Source organism: Lutra lutra, chromosome 7, assembly GCF_902655055.1.
Source record: "Lutra lutra chromosome 7, mLutLut1.2, whole genome shotgun sequence".
NCBI lineage: Eukaryota > Metazoa > Chordata > Mammalia > Carnivora > Mustelidae > Lutra > Lutra lutra.
This window is the reverse complement of record NC_062284.1, coordinates 38,746,868-38,771,480: the sequence shown is the minus strand read 5'-3', so window position 1 is coordinate 38,771,480 and position 24,613 is coordinate 38,746,868. Positions and strand designations below refer to the sequence as shown.

The 24,613-nt window shown below is 48.1% G+C and overlaps 1 protein-coding gene and 1 pseudogene across 3 annotated transcripts in view; one reads left to right on the top strand and one right to left on the bottom strand.

The window, feature by feature from the left end:
- CGNL1 (cingulin like 1) overlaps positions 1 to 24,613 on the bottom strand; it is a 159,788-nt gene that overhangs the window by 109,747 nt on the left and 25,428 nt on the right. The gene's annotated exons all lie outside the window — the stretch shown is intronic.
- LOC125104018 (sperm-associated antigen 7-like) lies at positions 16,176 to 16,808 on the top strand (annotated as a pseudogene).

The following is a 24,613-nucleotide window of genomic DNA, read 5'->3' as shown; positions in this document are numbered from 1 at the left end:
GCACAATTATCATATGAGCTCACTGATATAAGGAATTTGAGAGGCAGGGCGGGGGGCGGGGCTGATGGGGGCAGGGAAGGAAAAAAATGAAACAAGATGGGATGGGAGGGAAACAAACCGTAAGAGACTCTTAATCTCACAAAACAAACTGAGGGTTGCTGGGGGGAGGTGGAGTAGGGGTAGGGTAGTTGGGTTATGGACATTGTGCTATGGTGAGTGCTGTGAAATGTATAAACCTGATGAATCACAGACCTGTACCCCTGGGGCAAATAATACATTATATGTTAATAAAAATTAAAAAAAAAAAAAAAACCCTGAAGTAACAACCCAGCAGATAGATTTCCACATGCATAAATGCAGGTTGTCTGTTAGTCATTCAGTCTCACCCCCCAGCGGCTGATGGTACAAGTCAGATAAACTCCGGATGGGCGGCAAGGGAAGGGGGACTATCTCAGGGCCCAAAGTCACGCCACACAGGCTGCGTCTTGCTCTCACCGGTTACTCAGGTAACTGGAGAACAGAAAGTTCTTTGAGATAATCTGGGCATTTCTGAAGTCCTTTCCCCCCTTTTCCCTTCCTGAAGTACTCCCACCCCCCCTTCACCTCCAACTTCCACTCTCCGTCTTCTGCCCCAGTCTCCCTGTGACTGAGCCCGTTAGCCCGAGAGCCTCAACTTACATTTGGAAGCTGCTACGGTGTGAATGCTTGTATCTCCCCCACCTTCCCAAATTCATGTTGAATTCCTAACCGCCAAAGATGGTGGTATTAGGAGGTGGGGCCCCTGGGAGGTGCTTAGGCTCTCAGGAATGGGATTAGTGTTCTTTTAAAAGAGACCCCAGAAAATCCCCTAGTCCTTTCCACCTCGTGAGGACCCAGCAAGGAGGCATCAGCCCTGAACCAGGAAGAGGGCCTTTACCAGAACGGCACATGCAGGCACCTTGATCTTGGACTTCCAAAACCGTGAGGAATCCACTTCTGTGGTTTATAAACAACCCAGTCTCTGGGTCAGAGCAGCCTGAAGGGTCGACAGCAGAAATGAACAGGATATAAACAAACGCATAGATTCAAATGAAATGTGTGGGGAACCAACACTCACAGCTCCTTTCAAAGCAAAGAATCTGTCTCCTCTTGGGTCTCATTTCCCAAGTGCAGAATCCACCCCCCTCTCCAGTCACCAGGGGCCAAAAGCACCTAGAGCAAAAGGCAGAACAGGGAGCTTTTCTGCCTGCCAGCCTTCATAACCCCAGCCCCAGCACGGGTGGGGAAAGGTCATCAACTCCGCTGTCTTTGTTTATGCAGAAACACAGAAATATCATCACTTTATGCAGATGTCTCGGGTACAGAAGTTTCACAATTCAGGATGCTCTTCAATAATTAGAAATTGAAGCAGTCACCAGAAACAGAAGGTTCCATTACGTAAATAAACAAAAGTAATACTTTTTTAGCCTTTTGGGGTTTGTCAGTATATTCTTTGGTATTCATAAGAATACGGGTATTTTTAAATTTCACTCCCTTGAAAGCATGCTAAAAAAGCCCACTCAGAGCCACACTATCTTTATTGTGTTAAAAATACCTTTGCACAAGCAGTTTGCGATGTTAAAACCTATTCCTAGGTGTCCCTATTTTAGTCTTTTGCAAGCTTGTATCAGTACATGTCTTCAAAGAAAAAATTCTCAAAGACCCTTGGTGTTAACCTAACGTACGAATATAAAACTTTTATCATTCTTATGATAGCATACAGTCAAACCAAATCTGTACATTAAACAAAGTATGTTTAAGAAGCCAATACAATTCAAACTCACAACACAAATTTAATACTGAGGATAAAGTTCATTTTGCTGAAACTGAATCACCATATATTGTGGGAGCAAGACAGTGACCCTACAGTCCAGGCAGGTCCTCCTGGTCTCACGGCACATGCGTCACCTTGTACAAGCCTCCGTGCCCTTTCTTTATTCAAAAGACTGCGTAAACCTTCCTTTGAGCCACCTGCCACAAACTACTAGGTCTTCCTGTGGTGCAACAGCCTCATTTACGTGCCCACCGTATCTCGGTTTCTCTTCCGATAGGTCATGATAATTAAAATACGCTAATAATACCTGAAACCCAGCCCCTGTAAACATAGCCATTGGAACTGAGTGTTGGTATCCACAGGTGACCTGGTCACTGAGGATATGCTGACCCTAACCTTCTGTTTAGTCACACCCAAGTTCTCACGGAGAGCCTCTCTCTGGGCTAGGACCCCTCCCACCGCAGAACTTCAAACAAGTAACTCAAACAGTGACAAGTGCTGTGAAGAAAATGAGGCAGGGCAAGGAGAGAACAAGGTGGTGGTGAAGACCCGCCTGGGCTACCATGGTCGAGGAAGGCCTCTCTGAGAGGGGAAGAGTTGACTGCAAGGCTAGGGGGAGGCCTTTGCAAGCTGTGTGAGCACCAGGTAGACAGAACAGCAAGTCTAGAGTTCCCAAGAACGGGATGTCCTATAGGAGTTGGAAAACTGGCAATAAAGTCAACTCAGCTAGAACAAATTGAGAGGGGAGGAGGAATGGTGTCAGGGAGGGCAGAGAAGTGGGCAGGAGCCAAATTATGGGGATGTGCGGGCATCCAAGAGGGCTCTGGGTCTCATCCCAAGGCAGGTGGTGGGACACCGACACCAATGCGAGTCAAATGTTCGTGAAAGCCAGGGGCTGGGTGAGCTCCCCTGGGAGGTAACGCAGATAGAGAGGCTGAGGACAGAGCCCTGGGCCCTTGCTGCGTAGTATGCTCCTGGACCAGAGTCACGGCGTCCCCTGGGAGCCCCATGCAGACCCAGCGAATCAGGATAGGCATTTAAGGAGATCCAAGGAGGGCCTAGGCCCCATGGCTGCAACACTGAGAAGAGAAGGAACAGACGGATACCAGAGCAGGGACAGCCAGGGGAAGGGAGAAAACCAGGGAGTGTGGTGGCCTACAAGCCTGCAGAAGCTAGTGTTTCCAAAAGGAAGGAGGGTCCTTGAGCCAAACATTGCTACTAAGCTGATGTAGACTAGGGAGCATTGCCGTTTTAAGCAGCATGGAGATCCAAAGTGACCTTGGTGAGAACTCTCTCACTGACTAGGAAGGCAGGGAAACCTGACCACAGCCGACAGCAGCAGAACAGAGCAAAGACAACTCTTTCAAGGGATGTCAATTATCATAGAAATGAAAATATAAAAATATAGGCAGTTGTGGAAAAAATTAGATGCCTCCCTTGCCCAGCCCACTCCCCTCCACCCCAGTAGAGATCTCAGGCAGATTTGCTCCCAATTGCCCAGGAATGCGACTGCAGCCTGGGGGGTGCCAATGAAATGCAAAACCTGGTATTCACGCTCAAAAAATCCTGAGCCAGACCTTCCCTAATTTTATGGAATATTACTTCTCTCCCTCCCTCTGGCAGTTGCCTGTTGTCCTGGTTGTGGCTGAACCTCCGAGGCTGCGCCAAGAGCAGCTGAAGAGGTACGGTCTGCATTTAATTTAGACCAACGGTAGAAGCCTATGGAAATACCTTTTCACCCTGGGAATGCCAGAAAAGACAGAAATAAACCCAGCCTAGAAGAATCCAGAGGGAAAGAAGTCACTACTTATCCCTCTCCTCTACAAAGACCCTTGACTTATCCATGCCCATGCCCAAGCAGAGGAGAACCTACTAGAATCATGTTTTGAAGGTAAAAAGGCTTTCAGAGACCATGTAACATACCCCTGACTTCTGTTAGATGAACCACTTTCAAGCTCCTTAGTTCTCAGCTTTTAGACCCAAACTGCTGCTCTGGGATCCATCCCCACCTCCATTACCACTTCTCCTACGCCAGTAACACAGGAACAGCAATTCCAGCTTACTTTCCTCTGCCTGCCCCCAGTATTGACGTTAGTTCCCTCATCTCTGTCTCACTGTCCCGCAACTCACCCAGCGGGAGCCCTCCTTGCGTTCACAAGAATGACAATAATGTAATTAACTCTTAAACACTCACACTGTGCACCAAGTACTCTTCTAAATGCTCATATACTAAACATTAACCTTCTGAACTGTCATGTCCAAAACTAACCTCTGGACGTTAGCCTGATGTTGAACATTAACACACACACTTTAATTTGGGTAGGTCAGTGATGACCGTATAGAAAAATACCACAAAAAGGGAACGTACTTAAAGGTCTCCTTTTTCTCCTAGGGGCTCAATTTAGAAAGGTTTTGTAATAAAACCCAAAGTATAATTTGTTTTTCTGGCTGGCTCTCCCCAGCTGGAACCTTCTCTGAGTCATTGTGGTGGAAATCATGGTGTGAAGCTATGGCAAATTCACTCTGTACACTTTGACTGTCCTGAGGGTGGCAGGAAGCAGACATTCCTATCAACACAGGTGCCAAGTTGTGAAATGAAACAGGCAATAAAAAGTAAATAACTTTTTTTAAACCCTAGACATGAAAAAGATCACTACAAAGAAAAGAGAAAAAATGAAGAGGAAAAAGGAAGAAACACAAAAGGAAAACAATGAAAGGAAGTCCCTCCCTGGCAGTTAAGACTGCTCCCTAGTCTACATCAGCTTAGTAAATCGCCCATCTGGAAGAGTTGAGGGCCATCGTACATTTCTCTGGAGCGTCAGGTACATTTCTCTGGAGGGTCAGGCTTGCCGTTATTTCCTATGCCAGTGACAGCTCCTGTGATTTCTGCTTCCACGGCGTGAGCAGACAGCTGTAAGGCAAAGACACGATGATCTTCTAAAGAAGCTAAAGACACCTCACAATAAAAATAGAAACGTGGAGAACTCACTGCAGCATCCCACAGAAAAATCAGCCTCAAGGAAGCTTCAGTCTTTAATGAGGAAATTTTATCAATCACATCCACGTTGCAAAGTTAGGGTTCACCAAGCACTTCCAAGCTCATGATCTCGGGCAGGACAGCAGCACGTGATGCTGTCTGGCTGACCACAGTGAAGAGCTGGGACTCGAGTCCAGCTCAGAGCCCCTGGAGAGTGTGCCCTCTGACCCTTCTCGGTGTGCTTCCTGCTTCTAAAACCAGGCCCTCCTGTTCTCTCATGGGCTCGGTATGCTTGGGGAACGGGGTTATGTTTTTCTCCAACTAAGTGATTATAATCTCTCCACTGAGCAGCATTCCCTTGACCCTAATGCTTATTTTTTGCCGAAAGTGTCCCATCATAGCCTCAGACAATTGAAATAGAGGCTTTATCCTGGAGACTTTATATGTAAATGGACCTAGACCCATCTCTTACTCTAGATCACTGGCGGAAAGGGAGGTCCTTTGTTGTTTAGAGGTAGAAAGGCAATCAGTGATTTGGTTTAAGAAAGGGTCCCTCAGGGTGCCTGGGTGGCTCAGTGGGTTAAGCCGCTGCCTTCGGCTCAGGTCATGATCTCGGAGTCCTGGGATCGAGTCCCGCATCGGGCTCTCTGCTCAGCAGGGAGCCTGCTTCCTCCTGTCTCTCTGCCTGCCTCTCTGCCTGCTTGTGATCTCTGCCAAATAAATAAATAAAATCTTTAAAAAAAAAAAAAAAGAAAAGAAAGGGTCCCTCAACAGTGCAGGGGTGCCTACCTTTCTTCTAGAGAGTGGGGCATTAGCCTGCTTACCACAAAACACCGCAGGCTGAGTGGATGAAACAACAGAAATTTCTCTCTCATGGTTCTGGAGGCTGGGAAGTCCAAGATCAATGTACTGACCAATTCAGTTCCTGATGAGAGCTCTCTTCCTGGCAGATGGCAGACTTCTCCCTGGGTTAGCACAGGGCCCCTCCTCAGTGCCTGTGTGGGAAGAGAGATCGCTCTCTCTTCCTCTTCTTCCAAAACCACCAATCCCACCAAGAGGGCCCCACCCTTATGACCTAACTTAATCTAACCCTAATTACTTCCCAAAGGCCCCATCTCCAAAAACCATCACATCTAGGGTTAGGACTTGACATCTGCATTTGAAGGGAACACAAACAGTTCCTGGCAAATGGGTAGGGTCAAAGGAAAGCAGAGGGAGAAAAGATTATGAGAATCCTGTCACCCAGTGGCAAGGAACCCCCACACATTTGGGAGATACAATTAAATATCCCCAAGTTTTTTCTAACTCTGTTCCCTGACAACTGAGTCTTCATCTCCCCATTTCTCTCTCCTAGAGAGCCATCAGACTGAATCTAGCTGTATTACAAACGTATGAAACAACTTCACAGAAGTGGGTGAGGAGAAAAGGAAATGATCTAAGTAACTCTAGAAATGAGTGGAGCCCAAAAGCAAAAGGAACTATACAGAGGTATTTTAGGGTAGTTGATAAAGTTGTTTCCCAAGAGGAATGGGTCGACAATGCTGAAACCACCATACATGTATACTGAGACTGGACAAGTCAATGGATGGCAGATGGTGGGGGTCTTACTTCTCCCTGTTGGGAGTAGAAGGCTACAGATTTGCAAGGGAAGAAGGCTAGAATGATCTTGTGATAGTGGATTCCACTTGGAGACACCAGTGTGATCTTGTTTAGCTCAATATCGATACAAATAGTTACATATTTATAAATACAGTATATACATATTTTTCCTCGCTCTGTCAGTCAAGATGACATAGGAGCAACAATACTGCAGTAGCAATGCACACACCTAGCACCCAGGTCTTGGTTTATAACACTAATAGATGATCTCGTAAAAGGAACCAGGGCTCCTTGAAGAAATGGCCACTTCCAGGACTGGGGCAGGAAACATACAAGAGGGCCTGGAGCATCTTGTAGTGACAGAACGTATGGGCTTTAATTGGGGGAGGGGGAGGGGAGGAACCATGAGAGACTGTGGACTCTGAGAAACAAACTGAGGGTTTTGGAGGGGAGGGTGGGTGATGGGTAAGTCTGGTGGTGGCTATTAAGGAGGGCATGTATTGCATGGAGCACTGCGTGTGGTGCATAAACAATGAATCTTGGAACACTGAAAAAATAAAATTAAATTAAAGTGCTCTAAAAAATTTTTTTAATAATTTTTTTTTAAAACCCACCATGCCTATAATAACGGAGATATATGTAAGAGATATGGGGTCTCCAATGGCCAAAGCTGAAATACTTTGAGGAACAGATAAAGAAGTATCAAAACCCAAAATATAAAAATAAATACCTATGAGTACAGGCTGATATAAGCAAATGATTAAATAAATGCATAAATAGAACAAGAGGAACAAATCTCCCATGCAGAAGAGATTTCCAAATATCTGGCTGAGACAATCTGCCTTAAAGGAAGGAGAAGGGAACTCCTCACTCCCTGAGTGCAGGCTACACACAGTGACTTCCTTCCAGAGAGGTCAGGATGGAAAGAAGAAAAAAGAACTTTGCAATGGAGAAACCTGACAACACGACCTCAGCCAGGTCCCCACGTCATCAAGGGCAACATCAGCCCTGATAAGTCATCCTGACAGTATGTGCTGTGAGGAAAATGGAACTTTACCTCCATCGTCTTCCTCGCCAGGCCCCTACCCCTGTGTAATCAGGAGAAAAGCAAACGGCGAACGGCAGTAGAGGGGCATCCTATGAAATACCTGACCAGTCCTCCCCAAAACTGTCAGCATTATCAGAAACAATAGTCGTGGGGCACCTGGGTGGCTCAGTCAGTTAAGCATCTGCCTTCAGCTCAGGTCATGATCCCAGAGTCCTGGGATCGAGTCCCACACTGCGCTCCCTGCTCAGCAGGAAGCCTGCTTCTCCCTCTCTCTCTGTGTTCTCTCTGTGTTCCCCCTCTCGCTGTGTCTCTCTCTGTGTCAAATAAATGAATAAAATCTTAAAGAAAGAAAGAGAAAGAAAAAAAGAAAGACTGATTGATTAGTCATCCCAGGAACTATCTCAGCCCCGAGAAGCCTAAGGAGACATGATAGCTGCCTGGAACTCGGTATCCTAGATGGGATCCCAGAACAGTAAAAGGACATTAGATAAAAACTAAGCAAATCTTTAAAAAGGATGGACTGTAACTAATAATAATTTATCAGTATTTGTTTCTTAATTGTGACAAACCAAATGTATAATGTCAACAGAGGAAAGTGGATGGACAGTCTATGAAAACTCTCTATACTCTCATCACGATTTTGTTATGAATCTAAAACCATTCTTTTTTTTTTTTTTGAAAGATTTTATTTATTCATTTTACAGACAGAGATCACAAGTAGGCAGAGAGGCAGGCAGAGAGAGAGGAGGAAGCAGGCTCCCTGGTGAGCAGAGAGCCCGATGTGGGGCTCGATCCCAGGACCCTGGGACCATGACCTGAGCCGAAGGCAGCGGCTTTAACCCACTGAGCCACCCAGGTGCCCCTCTAAAACCATTCTAAAATAAAAGTTGTTGGTTTGTTTGTTGGGGTTTTTTTTTCAAGTAACGTTAAAAAAGAAACCACCAGGCAGTCCAACCCACTGCTGTGGTCCTTGTGGTCGCTCCAGAGCCAACACGTGTAATTCCTGATCATCTCCCACCTCGGGCCTGTAGGAGGTCAGAACACAGATACTCGTGTCCTTGACCACATCACCAGGCATACCTCCCTGGTGAGGTCTCAAAGCTCTGCTCCTGGATGGTAGCTCTGCCAGGAAAAGACAGGGTAAATAGTTCACCAGGACCCTGTGAACACAGAGCATCCCATCACAGGGACGTGGAGAGAAACCCAACAAGGTCCTGAGCTGAAAGGCTACACAAAGTCTGTTTCCCACAAGACAGAGGAGAGCTAAATGACTAAAAATTGCCAACTGCATTGTGGAAGGGAGAACGAGCACGTCGAGGGCTGGGCACACATGGAAGCTATACCTTCCGGGGAGAAGGCAGCATGGGGCAGAGTTTAAATAAGCCGTCAAACCAAACCCATTCCCCAGTGTTGCTTATGGACGACGGAACTCAGCCTCCTTCCTCCTCTATCTCAGAGCAGAAGAGCACGCTTCTCCTTAGAAACGTTAATTGGATGAAAAACAGAAGAGCTGAGTGAATCACAGAACAGGAGAAATCAAACAGGAGAAGACAGAGAAATAGGGATGGAGAGCAAGAAAGTAGTAGTGAAAAATGAGAGATAAGAGGGAAGCATGTTCACAGACAAGGATATTAATTAAACTTGCTTGATAGCCTGGTCCATGTTTCCTGTCACTGTGACAGGAAATGCGGACCAGGGTATCATTTGGGCTGAACAGAAGGAGTGGCCAAGTTAAAACCCCATTTAAAACATTCCTTAATAAGCACCTGAGGACTCAGCTGCCCTGAGTCTCTGTGCCTCCCCAGCAGAGCTCTTCACCGCTGCTCCTCTCCTATACACGCTTGTGCCTCTGACAGCGTCCCCAAGGTCTCAGACACCTTGGACTATCCCCTGCTGGGACCCAGGCTATCACCACCCTGCTATGATCTGGACCCAGCGCTGCCAAAGCCCACCGCCACCCAGTCGAAGACCATGTCTGCCACACGGTGACACAGATCCAACCCCAAGGTCCACCAGACACCCAGGCAACATCTCCCTAGACTCTCGCCCAGCTTCCTCCACAGCAAGTGTATTTTCTTGTTTTAAATTAATGTCTGTCTTCTCTGTCAGACAGCAAGTTCCATGAGAACAGGGCCTGTATTGGGTTCTTCTCACCATTTTACCCCCAGTGCCCTACAGCTTGCCGGACAGTGCGTTTGTGAATTGACTAACTGATTGAATGAATGACTCAAGGAACGGAGACTCCTTCCCCCACCCCAGTCTGAGACCTCCAGAAGGAAAAAAAAGTACATTTCCATTCTGATGCCTAGTGCAGAGTCTGACCTTGGAATCAGCCTACCCATAGAAATGGCAGTATAAATAGAGATTAGGTGTCTAGTGCTTTTAAACACACCAGGTACGTGATTAATAGTCAGTAATAAATAATCCCGATCTCTCACTGAACATTTACCAAGAAGAGAGCGCCGTGCTGAGCAGTCCAATACATTGTTCAGCAACCCTGCCAGGGAGCTTATCACGTATCGCCATTTGCAGGTGAGGCAACTGAGGCTCCCAGGGGTTGAATCACTCCCCCAAGGTCCCCCAGATAGCTGTGGCAGAGCCAGAGGTCACCAAGGCCAGTCCAGCTCCCAGACAGCAAGGAAGCTGTGTTAAGAGCAGAAGGGAGGGCAAGGGTACAGGGGATGCTGACTTAGGGAAAAGGGAAAGCAGAATGCAAAGTGCTGTCTGGCATTCTAAGAGGAAGAAAAAAATTCTCGACAACTTTAAAGAGATGGAGCTGGGAGCTGAGCCATGGTTCCAGCAGCCCTGGGAATAGAGCATCTCCCACCCCATGAGAGAGATTGGGTGGGTCACGACCATGGGAAGGTGGGGGCGGGTTTCCAACCCAACACGCAGAGAGCTGGATGCTGTCACTCCCATACTTAACAAACTGGAAAAGGGCTGGGGATTAAATGAGATCCCCAGTGTGGAAGCACTTTTTCAACCATACTACATTGAAGAAAAAGAAGGCATCAAAACCATATTTCTGTGGGTCTTTCTCTTCCTTTAACAAACCTCTGGTATTTGGAGACTATGAACACATGGCAATCGTTCAGTCCTACAAAGCAGGTGGACGCAGCACACAGGGGCTCTCGAGCAGATTCAAGTTCGGTGAAAGAACACTTAGGGAAGAAGTGGCCCTCTTGAGGCCCACGCCGGGCTCACTGGGAGAAAATCCTGAGGGACCGGCCTTACTCCTTCTCTGGCAGGGCTGTAAGTGGGGAGGCCAAGAACTCTGATGGAGCAGCTGGATTTCTGAAAGACGCCTTCGGGTCTCTCTTGGGGTCTTCGGTTCCACAGACATTCACCACGAACTCACCCCACAGAGGGAGCACGCTGGGCCCGGAGGCGGACAACAAGAAGGAAGGCAGGGGGTGGGAAGGCAGGAACAACCCACACTGCGTCCAGCATGGGAACGAGGGGCAGGTGGGGAGCTCCCTACTGCAAGGGGGCGGGTGGCATGGGGAAGACTTGAAGACAAGAAGGCACTTGCAACTGAGTGACTTAGGACGACAGCACGCATTTATTTTTACCGTAAATGGAGGTCAGCTGTCTCACTCGGCTAACATCTAGGTGTCATCCGTGCTGCCTTCCTTCTGGAGGCTTTAGGGGAACATCTGTTCCATAGCCTTTTCCAGCTTCTTTTTTTTTTTTTTAAGATTTTATTTATTTATCTGAGAGAAAGAGAGTGAGAGAGAGCATGACAGAGGAGAAGGTCAGAGGGAGAAGCAGATTCCCCGTGGAGCTGGGAGCCCGATGCGGGACTCGATCCCGGTACTCCAGGACCATGACCCGAGCCAAAGGCAGCTGCTCAACCAACAGAGCCACCCAGGTACCCCTTTCCCAGCTTCTAGAAGCCGGCTGCACTGCTTTGCTCGTTGGCCCCTTCCTCCAGCTCCAAAGTCAGCTGGTTACCCTCTTCTGACTCTGCCTCTCCTCTGACATCTCCTCTCCTCCCTCCCGCACTCATGAGAACCTGCGATGACACTGGGCGCACCCAGATAATCCAAGAGGGCCTCCCCATCTCAAGGTCCTTATTTCCATCCCATCCCTTTTGCCAAGAAAGGCGACATATTCACAGGTTCCAGAATTAAAATGTGGCTATCTTGGGAGGGGGGCATTACTCAGCCTGCCACATAAGTAAGTGGACAGGGAAAAATTAGCTTCCAGGAAAGAAAAAAAAAATCGAATGTTCAGAAAGCAGCAGGGACGAGATGAAATCTTTTTTCAGCTTCCCCAGTTTTTATTTCCTGAGGCTATTCCCTCCTGCCCTTGGGGTCCCTAAGATACCACTCATCTGTTCTGCCAGTTGCCCCAGAAGATTCTTCACTGTGCCCTGGCCCCAAACCATATACCCAGTAGGTGGTAGACATGAGATGCCCTGAACCGCTAGAACCACAGAAACCCAGGAAACACAGGCGATGTGTTGAGAGTTAAGGAGCCAAACAGACCAGCAGACTAGACGATGGGTCAGGCCTAACAAAATGAAGTTAAACAGGGAGAATCAAAGGCCCCAAAGAAACCAACTGTTTGACTCCAGGATGGGTAAGACACAGAAGCAAATCTTGTTCTTTAGAAAAAAAAAAAAGCTGGGGGATCATAGCTGACAACAAGTCCACTATGAGATAGATGGTCGTCCATGAACACAATGATCTCTGGGAATTATACATCCAGATTCAGCAGGGCAGGGCAGTTAAACAAACTGTAGACTCCCTTCAGATCAAGAATAACTACCCCCAAACTCCCTCAGAAGTGTGTCTCTACACCCAAGGACACAGCTTCAGGGGAATATGCAAGGAGTGCCAAGGACGAAAGAGCCTCTCCTTAGCCAAAAGAGACCTGCTAACAGGTGCTAACTCCCCAGTGAGTTAGGGACCCCCTCTGCCTGGGGCTGGTTTGCGTGGCCAGGATGATTTCAGGACTGAGAAGCTAAGAGCAAGCACTGGGTGCAGAGGAGGAGATCAGGGCTGAGAACAGGAAAAACTGTCATCCAATATAAATACCAGAAGGGCCTCCACGTGAAAAGGGATTAAACTTGCTCTGCATGGCTCCAAAGGTTAGAACAAGGAACAATGACTAAATGTGCCAGGGACACAAATGCCAATTCAATCTAAGGTGGGGAAAGTTCTCTAACAGTTAGAGATGCCTAAAGATAAAATGAGTTGTTCTGGGAGACACAGTGAGTTCCCCGTCAGTGGAGGAAGACAAACAGTGTGGGGCTGCCCATTCATTCACAGACTCGAAGGCGGGTTTGAGAAGGAATTCCAGTGTCAGCCCCTCAGAAAGGGAAGGTTCTTCCAAATCTGAGAGTCAATGATCTCATTTCCTATGTACTCAGTACTAATCATCCACTTACACGTACAGAAAAAACATCAAGATGATCCCACCAAAGAGAAGAAGCACGGCGGTTAGTACAGCCAGGAACAGTCTTTAGGACAGGAGAGGATAACAGAACTGCCTCAGAGCCAAGTCTTCTCCAGATCTTATCCTGCACTTTGATCCGTGCCAACGCTGACTTGAAAATAAAAGTCCCCTGTATGGGGTGCCTGGGTGGCTCAGTGGGTTAAAGCCTCTGCCTTTGGCTCAGGTTATGATCTCAGGGTCCTGGGATGGAGCCCCGCATCGCATCGGGCTCTCTGCTCAGCAGGGAGCCTGCTTCCCTCCTCTCCCTCTCTGCCTGCCTCTCTGCCTACTTGTGATCTCTGTCTGTCAAATGAATAAATAAAATCTTAAAAAAAAAAAAAAAAAAAAAGTCCCCTGCATGGAGCGAAATGGAGGGAAGCTGCTCCTGCCTGTGGTGCGGGTGTGGGGTTCTGGCCCACCCAACACCCACCCACCACATCCAACACGAAGTGGCTCCAGCCTGGACTGAAACTGAAGAACCACTTCAGGCACATCTGTGAAATCCAGCTGATCCCCAAACACTGGTGGTCAGCTGGCTGCCCTCTTGGTGGAGGAAGGAAGTCGGAGGAAACCCGGGGACATCACATAAAAGGCTGTGAACGTTAAAGGGCAATTGACGCTGAACACAAAAAAAATGGGAGCCTCGGTGGACTTTCCAAAAAGCACTGGGCACGCCTGGTGAACGGCGTCCTATCCTTGCAGGACTCCGGGAGAGCTGGAGCATCAGCGCAGAGACTCCTCTCAGGGAAGTACTGCAAGACACTAAGACGCTCCATACAGAAGCAGAGTCGAGGGAGGGGATAAGTGGGTGACGGAGGGCACGTGACGGGATGAGCACTGGGTGTTGCACGCAACTGATGAGTGCACGAACACTCCATCAAAAACTAATGATGAGGGGCGCCTGGGTGGCTCAGTGGGTTAAGCCTCTGCCTTCGGCTCAGGTCGTGATCTTGGGGTCCTGGGATCGAGTCCCACATTGGGCTCCTTGCTTAGCAGAGAGCCTGCTTCCCCCTCTCCCTCTGCCTGTCTCTCTGCCTACTTGTGATCTCCCTCTCTCTGTCAAATAAATAAATAATATCCTTTAAAAACAAATAACTAATGATGGACTATATGTTGGCTAATTAAACTTAAATTTAAAAAATAATAAAATAAAATAATAATGTAATTAATAAAAAAGCAGTGAAACCGAAGGCCAGTGAAATCACCCACATCGAAGAAACGAATGCAGACAAGGAGCGAGAGGTGCACAGGACATGGCAGGGATGCCAGAAAAGCCCAAATATAAGCTCCCTGAGGATAAGGACAGCAGATGGGGTCTCGGCTTCCCAAACCACAGAGAGCACAGCTCGTGGAACCAAGACCATGGGACTGAATGCCCAGCCAGAAGGGAGGGAGGCCACAGGGGGCAAAGACAGACTACAGACAGCGCAGGACTCGAGAAGATGACTCGGAAACTGGCTCCCGTCAGAAAAACCTCTATCCCCAGATAAAGCACCTGCTTGCGGCATGCTTCCATAATACTCTGACATGGAGAAAAACATTGCCAATGGCACCATCCAATGTGGTATAAATTTGACACACATATTAGTAAATTCCTTCAAAGGTTGTTTTTTTTTTTTAAACGGGGTCTTTGTGGTACTGTGCTCATTTGTATTCTCCAAGCCACTGAGCTTATTTTGAGACTCTTGAATTAAAACACAAAACCTACAGATGTCTTATCTCACCATTTTCTTTTTCTTATTCTTTTTTTTTTCTTAAGATTCTACACATTCATTTGTGAGAGAGAGAGAGAGAGCGCGAGCGCATAAGCAGGGGGAGTGGCAGACAGAGAGAGGAGGGAGAAGCAGGCTCCCAACTGAGCAGGGAGCCCAATGCAGTACCCAATCCCAGGACCCTGGGATGACCTGAGCTTAAGGCAGATGCTTAAATACTGAGCCACCCAGGCGCCTCTTATCTCATAATTTTCAAGTAAATCTGATTTTTTCCACTGAATCTGAAAAGACATAACCATGATAAACTTCACTCTTAGTAAGAAAAGGACTGTACTTTATCTTTTTAGCAAAGGAGAAAAGAAACTGAAGCCACACAGATGCATCACATTTAGGGGCACCTGGTGGCTCAGTCGTCAAGTGTCTGCCTTTGGCTCAGGTCATGATCCTGGGGTCCTCGATGGAGCCCCGCATCGGGCTCTCTGCTCAGTGGGGAGCCTGCTTCTCCCTCTCCCGGTGCTGTTCTCCCTGCTTGTGCGTTCTCTCACTGTCTGTCAAGTGAATAAATATTTTTTTAAAACTGCATCATGTTGGGGCGCCTGGGTGGTTCAATTGTTAAGTGTCCACCTTCAGCTCAGGGCATGGTCCCAGGGTGCTGGGATCAAGCCCCCACATTGGGCTCCCTGCCCGGCGGGAAGCCTGCTTCTCCCTCTCTCACTCCCCCTGCTTGTGTTCCCCCTCTCTCTGTGTCTCTGTCAAATAAATAAATAAAATCTTAAAAAAAAAATGTATCATGTTTAATACAAGAATTGAAGGTCATGCTCATAAGCCATGATAAAATTAGGGTGCAGAGGGGCGCCTCGGTGGCTCAGTGGGTTAAAGCCTCTGCCTTCGGCCCAGGTCATGATCCCAGGGTCCTGGGATCAAGCCCCACATCGGGCTGTCTGCTCCGCAGGGAGCCTGCTTCATCTTCTCTCTCTCTCTCTCTGCCTGCCTCTCTGCCTACTTGTGATCTCTGTCTGTCAAATAAATAAATAAAATCTTTAAAAAAAAATTAGGGTGCAGAGGTTTAATATTTTGAAAAAGCAGTTTTACTAGGTTCTATTTATGGTTTCTCTAGAAGTTAACAAAGCTTTTTGCAGGTCTTTAACAAATAATATAACAACAGATATATTTAGACTGTATTTATTTTTTCCTCTCTTTTAATCATTACAGAGCCTTCTCATATTCCAACCGTCCCACCTCAAGTCACACCACACAGATACACACACACAGTACACACACAGACATTACAGTATGAGATGATATGAGACTAGAAGTGATGAGAAGGGGCCCATCCCCTTCCATCTACTGACCAAAAACCAGATGCAGGGAGTAGAAGAGAAAGAAGATGGCTATCTGCCCTAAGGACCAAGTGCCATTTGGGTCATAGGCAGAAAGCCAGGGTTCCTGTCCAGTGGTGGTACAGACATGTGACACATCAACAACAGAGGAAGATCGACAATTTCCAGAGTGCCTACTACAGATCAGGCACCACTTAGGGCCCTCTACAAAGTTCAATTTAACCTTCCTAACGTTCTTGTCAAATAGGAGAACCGGACTCCCAAGATGGCGGACCCACTAGGATCCATCCTGAGCCCCATGGAGAAGCAATGCAGCCTCGGGGACCAGGAATCTCGGTGCAAGGCCCGAGAGCAGGCCACCACCTGGAGACATTACAGGAGCAAGAGAAACAACAAACAAAATGATAGAGAAAGAGCTGTCAGATTTCATCCAAGACGTGGGCCAATCAAGAAGTGTCAGCTGATGAACAAGACAGAGAGGAGCATTCTACATGATACGGTGGGAGGGGCTGGCCTGACATTCTTCTCCTTTGGGAAAGATGATGAGTGTCACTATGTCACGATCTTCAAAAAGGAGTCTACACCCTCAGATGAAGAGCTGGACTCCAGCCATCGTGGGGAGGAATGGGACCCACAGAAGGTGGAGGAGACACGGAAGCTGAAGAAGCTGGCCCAGAGGCAGTGAGAGGAGGCAGCCCAGCAGGGGCCCATGGTGGGGACCACAAGGACAAGTACAGCCACCTCATCGGCAAGAGGACAGCCAAGGATGCAGCCCACATGCTGCAGTCCGACAAGACCTACGTGTGCCCATGGCCTACGAGAGGGATCCACACTCCACTGAAGAGGCCATGAATGAGATCTGTGGCAGAGTGGGAAAGAGCTGCCACCTACTTCCTAGGCACCCTGGAACCCTCGGACAGGTCAGGGGCCAGGGAGGAAGAGGCTGCTGCTATTAGAACCTATTCTGGAGCCCCACCTAGGCACCATCTCCTAACAGATGTCACTCTGGCTGGGGGAGGCAGGTGTTTGCTTAGTCACTGTTGGAGCTTAGATATGGATGTGGTATGGATGCTGGTGAGTGCATGTGTACACCTGTGAGTGTGAAATGCACAGGTGGGTCTGTAATGTGCATTAATCTTTCTCCTTGCAGTTTTCTTCCCCATGGAGCTGGGATTACTTTATAATCAATAAACACTGTTTGACAACCTCCCGCCACCTCCAAAAAATTAGAAAACTGAACAAGGAGCTTCAGTAACTTGGACAAGGTCATAAACTAACAGATGACAGGACCTAGACTCTGAGCGTATCTCCCACTCCATCCCACTCCAAGTCCCTGTTTGATCTCTTCACTAGACCCATGCTACCTCCCAAGCACGCAGTCTTCACGCCAGAAACAGGGGAGCCCCCCAACTAGGGCATGACTCCACTTCCCTGAAGTGGTGAACTCTGGTCAGAACCCTGCCACCTTCTGAACTAAAATACCTTTGGGGCTGATGGCTTGTGCCTTTAATCTTCCAGAACAGAAGGAATTATTGCCACCTGTCAAGGTGGTAAAGGGCAACGCCTTGACGCAAGGCAGCATACGGTAAAGATGTTCTGTAGGGAACTTTCTGTTCCTAATTCTCTCCCAGTAGTTTTGTTTCTCAAACTAAACAACATCTTACTGGGACGTCTCTACATGTTTCTCATAAGAAAAACACCTCCCAGGCTCCTGGGTGGCTCAGTTGGTTAAAGGACTGGCTTAGACTCGGGTCATGATCCTGGAGTCCTGGGATTGAGTCCCGCATCAGTCTCCCTGCTTAATGGGGAGTCTGCTTCTCCTTCTGACCCTACCCCCCCTCTCGCGCTGTCTCACTATCTCTCTCTCTCTCTCAAATAAATAAATAAAATCTTTAAAAAAAAGAAAAACAACTCCCCAGTTAGACTCAACTCAGAGCTGTGCCTACTCTTCTTATAGTACCTTCCCAGTGTCTAACAGCGCTAATGATCCTGGGACCATTCAATCCTTTCTTAAAATTCCTGACTAAGCATGGCACATGGCACTAATGTCAACCCCGCCCCCCGCCCCCAGCAACCTGGAAGCATCCTAGATTCTTCCTCTCCCTTAGGTACCACACCAGTTAGTGACTCCTTCTTGCTGACCTGCCTCCTAGAGCATCTCAGCTGTTCTTCCCTGTTCCTGTGCTGGCGTCCTCATTTGCTCCATTTCTCACCTGCGTGTCAGCAAAGGTTTCCTAAATTCTCTCTCAGCCAAAAACCCTCTTGTTTTCCTCCAACCCATTCCCCACATGACCCTGATCTCTTCAAGTGTGACCTTTTCAAATCTGTCCACTCATTTGTACTTTGGCTTAAAAATTATTCAATGGTTTCTTCCTTTACAGTCAGGATAAACATACTCCTTGGTATTTTTTTTTTTTTTTTTTTTTTTTTTTTTGCTCTCCTTAGCATGGTGTACCAAGACCGAGTCCCTGACAATCTTGGGGCTACCTGGGATGCCCCCATGCAGGACTGAGGGTCTCCTTGGCTCCCACAAGCTTGCCTGGCAACCCCTACTCTTCACAGGCCTCATCTTCCCTGACTCCCCCAGGTTTCCCGCCTTTCGTCCCCTATCCACCCTTCCCCACACGTGTCCCAGTGCTGCCTGGGCCCACTCACTGCGATCGCCCTCTCACTTCTCCACCTCCCCGTTACAGACTGCCAGCTCCTGGAGGGCAGGGCTGCCCTTGAATCTGTACAGTGTTTGATTCCTAACGGCCCTCGGTGAATGCACACAGTGACCCGCAGCTGGGGGCTAAATGGCAATTTCGAGACCATACCCCTCATGAAGAAGTACACCCCACCTGTGCTGACTGGTCCAGGGAAAGTGCCTCCAGAAGTCCAGCCATGGGAAGACCGCCCAAACGTTGCTTTGGGGCTTGAACGTCTCCTTTCTGGAGAATCAGTTCTGCGAGCCTAAAGGGAACAACTGGACGGTCCCCATTTAAGAAAAGAGATGTATCTTTATCTCTGAGTGGGGCACTCAAGACCAAGGTCTCTGTCGAAGGAAAGGAGTGCAGCTTACGAACGTATGTGTTCACCATCCCTGACATTTGGGGCCCCAGGGAAACCCGACTCTGTTTCCCTTTACCAAAATCAACACAGAGCAGGGTGTGTTCTGTCCTCAGTTGCTCTGGGGAAACAACTTCTTGGGATGAACTATTTTCTTTCTGAGTATCCCACCGGCTGTAAGATCTCAGCACCACACACATTCTTAAGCAGGCCACTTAACTCCCACCCCACCCTCGCAGCTCCACGCTTTCTGAAGAAACGAAACAGAGTAAGAATACTTTGAGTTTCACAGAACTCACTGTCAAAACCCCTTTTCTGAACTTAGAAATTTAGATATCATCCAAAGGACCGGTGTTTTCAGGAGCAAAAAGGCTGCGTGTTATTTGAATGAGGTTTCTTTTTTTTTTTTTTTTTAAGATTTTATTTATTTATTTGACAGAGAGAGATCACAAGTAGACGGAGAGGCAGGCAGAGAGAGAGAGAGAGAGGGAAGCAGGCTCCCCGCTGAGCAGAGAGCCCGATGAGGGACTCGACCCCAGGACCCTGAGATCATGACCTGAGCCGAAGGCAGCGGCTTAATCCACTGAGCCACCCAGGCGCCCCTTGAATGAGGTTTCTGATGAGAGCTCAGCCACACGAGGCCGACTTTTCACAATTATTTCCTTTTAGATGTTTTTGGGTGGTGAAACTAGAAGCAATTCAGAAAAGAGAGCAGATGCGAATTTTTTTTCCTAAAAACAAAGAAAATATTTGCTCATATTTGCTTAAAATAAATAACAGATCCCAGTGTCGGCTAAGTTACAGCAAGTGAGTCAAGACCTCCTATAAACATTAAACCTTAGCTCTAGCTTCCAAATGTCTTGAAACTCCTCGTGTCGGGAGGAGGCCATTCTGGCAGTCCCCGCTCCAAACAGCAGGGGCAAATGACAGGGCTCTACCATCAGCAGTCAAATGATCCAACGGCTACCAATTCTACCTACCATCAGAAAGACAGGAGGCCCAACCTTCCACGTGTCCTGCGAGCCAACCAGGAATGAGACAATGAATCCTAGTATTGGTTAGTACAGAAGCACCAAGTAGCTGTTTGGGAAGTAGTCAATCTTTTGATGTATAAATGAATGCAAGAAAGAGCACTGGCTTCAGACTGTCCTCAAGGCACCACGTATCAGTAACCAACCATCAGCCTAGTACGCACGTTCATAATCTGGATTCACGCAGCATCTCCATATGACTCTCTCACTGTGTTCTCATGTCCTAGTCGACATTTTAGAAGATGTTTTTTAAAACCGGCCACTACCTGGTTTCCTGAGGTACTCACTCCAGGCCTGTTGCTCCCACCTTCAAGGCCCTGCCTTGGTCACTAAGCCCCAGTCCCTTGGCAGTGGCTGCAGAACAAGTCCACAGAAGTCCTGGGCTTTCTGTAATTCCACAGAGAGTTCTAGGCTGTCCACCTCCTTCCTTCTTGAAATCCTTCGGTGGCTTCCTGCTGCCATCACAACAAAAGCCTGAAGATGACTGCAGAATCCAGCGTACTCTGCACTGCAACCCTACCACCTCTTAGAACACGCTCCCCTTGCCAATCCCCCTTGCTGTTCCCAGAACACTCTGAAGGGCCATGGTGTCCCTGTCTCCTATCTCCTTTTCCCAATGCTCTTCCCCCAGATAGCCACTCTCCTTCTGGCCTCAACTTCTTGTTGACCATCTCATAGAAAAGACCATCCCCACAAAGTAGTATTCTCCCCACCCCCCCAACATCCTCACAACCCACCTATCTCACCAGATTGTCCTTCTGAACTCTTATCACCCACTGATAAGCCTTCATTTGTGTTTACTGGCTTCTCCTCCAGGGGATCTCCCCCACCTAAATACAAGCTACCAAGAGCAGGATCTTTGCTTTGCTCCCCTTTGCTAAGGCTACCACCAAATCTTCAGGGTTACTGTAGGGTCTGGCACAAAGCTGTAAATACGGCAGTTGGCAAATATCTGTACTGAATGAATGAAAAGCATTTTTATTAAATGTAAAATGCAGCCCCACAGAGTTAAATAAGGCCAAGGCCTTCTAAGGGCTTTCAGGCCTTCTCAAAACCCTGGGGAAGGGGGCAGCATCTGGGCTGGGGGAGGGGAACGTGGAGAAAACACCGAAAAAGTCAGATTAGTAAGCCATCTTCTCCAGGCGTCTGGGTGGCTCAGTGGGTTAAAGCCTCTTCCTTCAGCTCAGGTCATGATCCCAGGATCCTGGGATCGAGCCCCGCATCAGGCTCTCTGCTCAACAGGGAGCCTGCTTCCCCCTCTCTCTCTGCCTGCCTCTCTGCCCACTTGTGATCTGTCTCTGTCAAATAAATAAATAAAATCTTAAATAACTAAATAAATAAGCCACCTTCTCACCGTCCCCACCCCCACCCCGCATCTCTTCTCCCCTCCCCACTAACTGAGCTCACCACCCACCCGTAAACAGAACAGAGCTGAAGACTGTACATGACAGAGGAGAGAATGCTGCAGAAACAGAGAACCATAACAGAATCTGAATAGGAGGATTTTAGAAGAAGAAAGCCTTACCTGTAACCAGGAAAAGCAAGGTCACACTTCCCAAATCAGAAGCAGGGCAAATGGCCGCTGCAAGTCCATGACACAGGGAAGTGTGACACGCCAGCCTGGGTGCGAGAAAGAGGGTCCGCCCCAGAGATGGTGGAAGCAGTGGTATTGATGTCGCTGCTGACCCCAGAGGTCATGGGCTGGGGGAAGGAAAGAACAAAGCCCCAAACTTGGTAACTAACACGGATATAACACTTTACAGTTTGGAAAGCACCAACACCACAGGACTTTACTGATGCGCATAAAAAGACCAGGAGGCGGGCTGCATCATTTTACAGGTAAGGAAACTGAGGCCTTATCTCAGATCACACAGCGAGCAAGCAGAGGTAGAAATCTGGGGGTCTCAGGGCTCTGAGGACTCTCAGCTCTTGTAACCCCTCAAATCCAGATAAATAGTCCTTGAGCCCCCCTCAATGTGATTAACAGCATTTCATCCATGTTACCTAATGACTATTTATTCAAAAGCAGGATGCCCTTCCTGAATTCCTCCAGGGATTTAGTCAATGACCTCTTGACTCAAAAGAAATCTGGTCTTCTCTAAGCCTTCCTCGGGTGCTTGAAACCTGAAGAGACACCAGAAAGAAGTCAAACCCAGGCTTCTAAGACCACTGTCTCGGGTTCCGCAAGACCACAGCCAAGAGGTCAAAACAGCAGAATGTCCGAACAAAACTGCCACCGGAAGCATTTCTATGTGAAAATGCACCATCTGCGAAAACCTGCTGTAAGGGCCCAGATTTCCCCAGAAGTCCCTCAAAATCTCATGACCGTAGCTCTCATAGAAACCTGGTCTCTGAAAATCCCGGACTGTTTCATTGGATTTATTAGAACTGCATTCTTCGGGGTGCCTGGGTGGCTCAGTGGGTTAAAGCCTCTGCCTTCGGCTCAGGTCATGATCCCAGGGTCCTGGGATCAAGCCTCGCATCAGGCTCTCTGCCTGTCTCTCCGCCTACTTGTGATCTCTGTCTGTCAAATGAATAAATAAAATCCTTAAAAAAATATGCATTCTTCATTTCAAAATACTGCACGTTCTATTAAAACTGAAAAACGCTTCATGTTCATAAGTCAATGATACTGCTGTTCAGCTGGTGAGCTGGTAGATGCGAAATTGAAAAGGAAAGAGGGGCATTTGCCCCAGAATTTCAAGAGGTCCAAAGCTGGGCCCCTCCAAACTGAGCTGGGAGGCATGCTGCAGAACTCCCAGGTTCTTCCGCACCTGGCTGGTGAGGATGAGCAAACGGCCCCCCAAGAAAGCACTGGGAGGAAAGAGACGTGTCTAACAGTCTCAACCAACACCTCAGAATGCATGGAAATAGCTGAGAAGTCAAGGCTGATCGCAGAGCACTGGCCCAGAGCGCTCTCCAGGCAGCACACCCATCTCAGCTCTGGGTGCCAACCAGAGCTGTAGGAGGCCCCCTTTCCTCAAGAGAAGCCTCAGAAAGGGAGTGGGTAGGTGTCTGGGCTCTGGGCTGTGCATCTCTTGTAGAAGGGCAGGAGGAACCCACAGCAAAAGAGAAAATGTCAGCCCCGGGGCAGAGAGGGCTCTCTCTCCAGACATGGGCACTAAACCTCATGGCTGTGTTCTCAGGCTGTTTCTCTTCCTTCTGTGCAACGTCACCTCCATCTATGTAGACTGAGTATTTGCCAGCCTGCCTGCAGCCAGCCAGATGTTGCTTTTCAGGGATTGCGTAGTTCTATAATTACTTCCAGAAGAAGCAAACACTCTTGAACCACCGGGGTTTGCTATGGAATTCACTTTTTCCCACAAAGGAGCGTGGGTCTTCCTCTGGCCCCCGCTCTGAGTGGACTAACAATGGGGTAGGCCACCCAAATCAATGCAGCCAACGAAACCTGTTTTGAAAGAAACTCCTTGGTCTCAGTGAAGAGTTAATTCATCTCCCAGCTTTTGCTTTTTGTTCTAAGAGTTTGTTGTGTTGTTGTTGTTGTTGTTGTTTTAACCCCATATTTCTTTGAAAGGAGCTTTACTGTTAAGGAAGAGTTTTAAACACATTCCCATTAGGCCATACTTGCAAAAACAGTATCATTTTCTTCACAGCAGAGTCTTGGCCTAAACACTTCCAGGAAACCAGTGTGTTGTCCGGGGCTCTGAGGAGGGGCGTGTCAGCCTGGCCGACGAAGCTCTGTGTGAGTCAGGGGCAAGCTGGTCTGGCCAAGACCACCTCCGAGGTTGCCACTGAGAAGGCAGACCCCCTTGCCAGGAGCTGGCAATCAGGGCTCCTGAATAGTCACTTTCCAAAAAGTCCCCTCACATCAAGTCCCTGGCAGGCACTATGGAAAAGTACAGCCTACAGATGATAGCAACAGATCCCATGGTGGCCTTTCCTGACATCATTTGAAAATCACCTCCCATTTCTTCAGTAGATTCAGAAAAGTGAATCCTTGGATTTTCATTTGGTCTTTGGATTTTCATTTGAAATAACACATGCATGCAGTTGGAATTTCAAAGGCCTCCTATCCACAAACCCATCAAAATATTTGAGCCTGTGGCACTAAAATCCTGCACAGAGGAGTGGGAACCCCCTTCTCGGTGGCTGGGACAGAGCGACCAAAAGGTGTCTATGAGTAATTTAATATGATGCAGGAAAGGCAAAGGCCAGAGGAGCTGGAGCCTTCCGTGCCACTGTGCGTTGAACCTGCTAAATACTTACGAAGCTCCTACTCCTCGGCAGTCACCTAGAGATGTGGAGGCCTCCACACAGCAGAACTATCAGTTAGGGTATGTTCAGCTGCTCATGACTGAAAACCCAAAATAATTTTTCTTAACTGGTAAGAAGTGAGGAGGTAAGCAGTCCAGGGGAGGTATCGTGGCATCATGGCACGTGGTCATGAGGGAGTGGGGCTCCTCCTCCTTTGTGCTCCACATGCTTACAGCATGGCTTCCATCTCCATGACGAGCTCTTGATCCAAGATGGCTAGCGGATTTCAGCCATTGTGTCCATGTTCCAAACAGCAGGTAGGAAGAGAGAGAAAAAGCAAAAGGACCCATTGTCTATACAACTCAGTCTCTGGAACCTTCCCGTAAGCCCCACACAGAACACTTCACCT